The sequence below is a fragment of the Buteo buteo genome, chromosome 12, assembly GCF_964188355.1.
Source record: "Buteo buteo chromosome 12, bButBut1.hap1.1, whole genome shotgun sequence".
Lineage (NCBI taxonomy): Eukaryota > Metazoa > Chordata > Aves > Accipitriformes > Accipitridae > Buteo > Buteo buteo.
Genome location: NC_134182.1, coordinates 40,556,730 through 40,562,729, shown reverse-complemented (window position 1 = coordinate 40,562,729; position 6,000 = coordinate 40,556,730). Strand labels below are relative to the sequence as shown.

General features: G+C 39.4%; 1 protein-coding gene across 1 annotated transcript in view; it reads right to left on the bottom strand.

Moving 5' to 3' along the window:
- Window positions 1-3,285: 3,285 nt before the first annotated feature.
- CDCA2 (cell division cycle associated 2) overlaps window positions 3,286-6,000 on the bottom strand; it is a 31,626-nt gene continuing 28,911 nt past the window's right edge. The window contains exon 16 of the mRNA XM_075043592.1: window positions 3,286-3,817. The gene's annotated coding sequence lies outside the window, so the exon portion shown is untranslated. The remainder of the gene's footprint in view (window positions 3,818-6,000) is intronic.

Below are 6,000 nucleotides of genomic sequence, written 5' to 3'. Positions count from 1 at the left end.
CCTCTTTAATCAGGTAGCTCCATTTACACCACTGCAGGACATAAACCTCAAACCTTTTACACAGTATTTGCGCACACCAAACAGCACTTCAGCAGTGGATGGTGGCAGTAAGTTCCACCCATTGACTTCCCACATGCTGGGAAGTACAAGAAATCTAATAAGTAAACTACTGTGGCAAGATCTCCAATTCAATTTCTGCAGATGTCCTGATAAATATCCAAACATTTAGGCAGTTCTCCAAACTTATGCTGAATTACAAACCTTCTCAAGACCTGCTCCATTTTATTCTTCAAAATTCCATCCAATTCGGACGGTTAGGCATTTAAGACTTTTTTTAAAAGTGCAAAGTGAGTGAAAGGAAGGGGGAACAAAAAGTTAGCAACCCACCCTGCTGTATTTATTCTGTTTTGTATCATTTAAAAAATGAGCACTAAAAGGCTGAGTGGAGCTCACCCGACGTTTTTTAATGTACTGTAATTTCTCAGGAAAACGCTTTGTGAAAAGTAAGCAATATATCCTAGCGTATAAGTATGTAACCATAGTTTCCCCCACCATGCAAAACATCTGTGACCTTGCACAGAGGTCATCACTGCAGTAGTGTTTCTCTTTACTTTTAAAGAAATGTCAGGCCATTTTTTATACAAGACTTATGACAGGGTGCTGTTTATTGTATCACAAAGCCACTATAACTCCAGCACAAGGAAACTGCTATTATTTGGAGAGTATATATCTTCCTGACTAGCAGGAAAGATGAAAATAAGAAGGGTCCTTTTCAGAGAGTAAAAGTCACAGAGTCTCCCTTAATGACACCAGCATCTTCTCCATGACTAAAAACTGAACCATTACTGGATTGCTCTGTCTGATTAAGGCTCAACTTTTATGCTGGAATTTTCTATTGGGTCACACAGTGTTTGTGCTCATCTTCCACTGAAAATGGTACCAAATTCCCAATTTTTTGAGGTCTCTCACATGACCATACCATCACTTTAGTGACTAGACTTAAAATTTCAGCTCCCTTCAGCTGAGATGTGCTTCCCTCCCCACACCATTTTACATTGAATCAAATTTTTTGTTTCATGTGGAAAGCGTTGGAGAAAATGCCAACGACAATTTGGGGCAGAACAAAAATCATTCCCAGTCACCTCTATTTCCTTTTTACTTTTATCATGGAAAATTGCTTGTGGCTTTTTCTGGTAGCTCTGTTCAGTCCTGAACGAGTACACTGTGGGGGCACCAGGCTGTGAGGGCTGCATCTTTTAAATCAGAAGTCTAACTGAGATCCTAACTAGTTGTGTTCATTGAAGGTCCCTTGGTACTTTTCACAAGACTAACCTCTGTATCCTGGCCAAATTCCAGCTCAAGTAATTACAATCTACTTTCCCAAACACCCCTCTTCTTTCCCTGCAGCACTTTCAAGTGCATATGAAATTATTCTATTATCTAATTATAATAGTGCCCACAGATTCCTGTCAAGCTTGGGGATTGTGCGAGGTGCTATAGAGAGCAGTCCTCTGGTTTCCCAGCAGCATGCTGTGCAAGTGTTGAGACCTGTGACTGCCTCGCCATGATTCAGAAAGGCCAGACATAAGAACAGGGTTCAATTTGAAATACAGTACAGTAAATTAGTATAAGAAAGAGAAGTGAAAGAAAGAAATATGTAAGCTTGAGAAAGAAAGCAAAAGAAGGACAGGTCCCTGCTGCTGGTGTTTTAGGCTGACTGTGTGCTATTTAATCAGTACCACCCCCCACAGTAGTTGAAAACAAAGCTGCTTAGTGTACATCTATACTGTTTAACAAAGCACTGTACAGGAATACCCCAGCTATGACCATGCATGCTGAAAGAGCCACCCAAAGTTTCATCATGTAACAGGTCTGTCCTGTAAGTGTAGTATCCATGCTGGCTATAAATCACAGATACAGTGCTTCTGATTCAGCTGTAATTGCATGGTGTAATCTGTACTCCACACACTTCATACAGCTGAGATTATGCCTTTCACAAGCAGGTATGAGCTTGCTTTGCCTATGCTTCAAACAGACCATATGCCAAGCACTGCTCATACAGTTCCAAGTTCAAGCTAAGAAGTGTTGCCAAGAGGCAGGATATATCAGATTGGTCTTAACACCATGGGAATGTAACTACATGCCTAGGTGCTTCACTGAATTAGGAAGCCTTTGATTTTTGGAGTGGAGAGGTGGATTGGAAGGAGTCACCTTTCCTCACTACATGTTAGCACAAGCAAACAGTAGTGAAGCCGTTAAAGGGGAAAGACTAGACTTCTTAGGAACTCCATTCCCACTTAAGCAGCCTGATTTTAAAAACCAAGCAAATGCAAATGGAAAAATGCATAAGAAGTTTTAAATGTCTTTTCCAGCATATTCAGTGAAGTCAACTGCTCACAAATATTACACAGCTTAAATTCAGAGAGATGAAATTTAGGAGTTTGGAATTAGATAGGACAGTGAGTCCTTTTCCCAACCATTTTAGGAAATTATCTTTGAGATGTTTAACACAGAACTGTCCACAGAACATTCATTCACTACAGATTGCCTTCCAGCACCCAGTAACATGAACAGCAGAGTAAAATAAAGTGATCAGAAAAATGTCATCAGCTCTTTTGAAATGTTTGTGGTTCACTGTCATTAATTGGAAAAAAAATATTTGCGGTTCTTTGGGGAGAAGAATCATTTGTTCACTTTTTTTCTGCCATCCATCATAAGTCTTATATTTATGTAACAGCTATGAAGACATTTCAGTTTAGATTGTTGTTGCCTTTGAACCTTTAAGCATAGGTTTTGAAGTGTGTTTCCTTATAATGCTATAATTTAACTTCAACATTTTTAAATGAAAATGGCAGCAGGATGCAGCCAGCATATGCTACATAGTCCACAGAGGGCAATTATTAATTTCCCAGTGGATACCTTTTCTTATGGTGACTGGCAGTGGAGTTTTTTGTTTGCTTTTTTATATTATTATTATTATTATTACTCATGCCTTTTATTTAAAACATTGCTAGATGTCTGTATCTCAATACACCTGCTGTGCCAGTGATTACACTGTGTTTAATGGCATGTCTATCTTGGGAGAGCATAGTCGAGTGTAAGAGGGGACTGGAAAGGACAATAAAACAGCTGTTGAATTTGTTCATCCCTACATTCCATTTGAGGAGCTGTCACCAACCTGCTAGGGCCTGGCAAAGGCCTCAGTAGTATCTGAGCTCCAGCCCTGGTTCTCACACTAATGAACTGTTAGCTGTAGTGGTCTTGCTCAGACCTGTAACTATCAAGCAGGCTGGTAGCTAAACACTGAAATGGTGCAGGAAAGAAAGAAATATGAGGTTTTCCAGAAGTGTCTGGTACTGACCTAATTTTTCTTCTGCTGAAGATAATAATTGACATGAGGACAATGAAACTCCAGTAATAATAGCACCATCAGTGCTAATGGAAACGTTGCAACAATGAATTTCCAAAACACACCTTGAAGATCTTCCCTAAAAAAATGTAAATCATCAGTACAGGCCAAACTCAATGGACAAACTTCACACCTGATCACAGACTCTGACAATCTGTCAACTTGGACTAGGAAAAGACATGCACAATGGTAAACCAAATACATAACTAACTTCAGGTCTACAAGAATGGAACTAACCACACTTAGTCCAAGCTTGACATTTTGATTTTGTTCCTTACCTCAAAATGGTCAAGTGCGGAGTTGGATTTTTTGCTTGTTCCAAACATAAACTCTCCAGTCCTCTGTAGCTAGATATTCAGCAGATAGCAGCAGGGTAAAAATATCATGCAGATAGTACCAAGATCCATGCTTTAAAAAAAAGAGAAAGAAAGAAAGAAAGAAAGAAAGAAAGAAAGATCAACCAAACTTGTTTTAAATGAAGTGTGAACAGGTCAATGACTCTACAATACCAAACCGTTGTTACCCAAAGTGCTATCCCACTTTGTGCATTTCTAATGGCTTCTCATCTGCAGGCAACAGAAAAATGCCAGCAGAAATTCTGCTTTTTTCTAGAATGAAGCCTCAACTCTGCAGCGAGATCCACATGGGTGGATCCTTGTACCTATTCAGAGCCCCATTAGTTTTAACAAACAGTAAGTGAGACAAAAGAAAACATTTCTGCAGATTCACTCAATTTTTTTTCTTATAAAGCTGCTTTTGAAAAGAGTAACTCCAAAAGGAGGTCCAAGTTCATATACAGCATGCCAATATAGTGATAAATAAAGAAAAAAAACAGGGAAGTTTCACAGACTACTGAACATGTGTCACCAGATCTGGGACATAAGTTACATGTTACAGATACCAGCCAAAGAATTGGTGGGAATAGAGATTTGATTCTCATAATACTTGGACAACTCTTTATTAAAAAAAAAAAAAAAAAGTATTCCATTAACTGCATCGTTTCTAAGTGTCCTCTTGTCATACTTGAAGCTGAGGTAGTTACTGAAGAAAGATCAAGGGTTAAGCTGCACACTGCACAACAGCACAAGACTTTAAAAGAAATAATAAAAAAAAGCCTCATCCAATTTTTTTTCCAAATTAAATCAAGAACATTCATAATTAGTTTTTACACCGGAGACATCTAGTGGGAAATGAAAGAACTGAAAGAGCCATAAGCTGCCTTCGCCCCTTCATTAATATTTGCTCCCAAATGCAGGTCAAATAAATCTAACTCACAGTTTGAAATGAGTAGCTTTAAAACTGATGTATTACTTTCTGCTCGGATTTATGCCACCCATTTTGGATAATTACTCCCAATGCTTTTTCCCTATTGTATTCAAAGCTTCTTCATAAGAATGAAACGAAGTTGGGTTCCTTGAGATCTCTTCTGCTTTTAATAACTTTCCATTCCCCTCCACCCCTCCCCATCCTCAAAGATTACTTCCACCTTTGCAATTTAAGGCAACTGGATTTGTGCTGGCAGACACCTTGCACTCATTTATGTATGTGTTTTGTTCCCTGCTATGATAAATTGCACTGTGCAGGCACACAGTAAAAGACCATCCTGCCCTGTATCCAAGGCCCTGATCCTGCAAAAACTTACCCATGTGCTTGAGTTTATACACTGAATAAATTTACTGAAGCACATGTGTAAGCCCTATTCTTGCAAGATTTATGCGCATCAATAGGGTTATGCACAGCGCATAAAGTTAAGCACGTGTTTAAGTCATTATGAGACTAGGAACGAAACATGCAAAGGGTGAAAGGGAAAATAGATGGACAGAAAGGTGAATTAACTTGCCCTATGTCATGGTAGTCACATCCACATGGCACAATCCAACAACTGTCCAGAGATATCTGAACTAGTTCTAAAAACCTTGCTGTTACAGGAAGCAATTTAGTCCCACTAGCAAACCATGCTGCTCAGGCTGATATACCTACTTGCCAGAAAGGCTAATTAGTCCGAGTAAAGCATCAGGCCAACACAGCTCTACAGCTTTTAGAAGCTCAGCTAAAACACATATCACTGAACAGCATCACATTACACTTTTTAAGAGTTCCCAGAGAAAGCCAGTAGGGATGGAACTGCATCTCTAGTGCTTCTACATAGTGTTTTATTTTTTGGCTATTTTGCTACATCAGTACAACTGGAGGGAAGCCATTCTACTGAAACCATGGCAGGAGTGCATCTGTGCCTCAGTGCAATGCAAGAAAAAGGAACCAAAGGGAAGTACCTACCAACTTTATTCAAAACATTTTGATGCAGAGAGAAACAAAGGTAAGAAGTGGACAACTGTAAGAAAATGCAGCACAACTTCACACCTTACTCAGGGTGTGATGCTGCAAACAGGACAAGAAAATGTGTCCTCATGAGTTCTCTAGGCCCACGTAGAAGAGGCAAAATACCCACAGAAGGCCTTCCCTACAGATCTGGGAGCAACACTGAGGCCTTCAAAGTTGATCCGTTAGAGTCTTCTAAGTTTCCATTTCATTACAAATCAAAATGGGAAATATAGCCTTCTCTGCTGTCTCTACTTTGATATCTGTAGGCT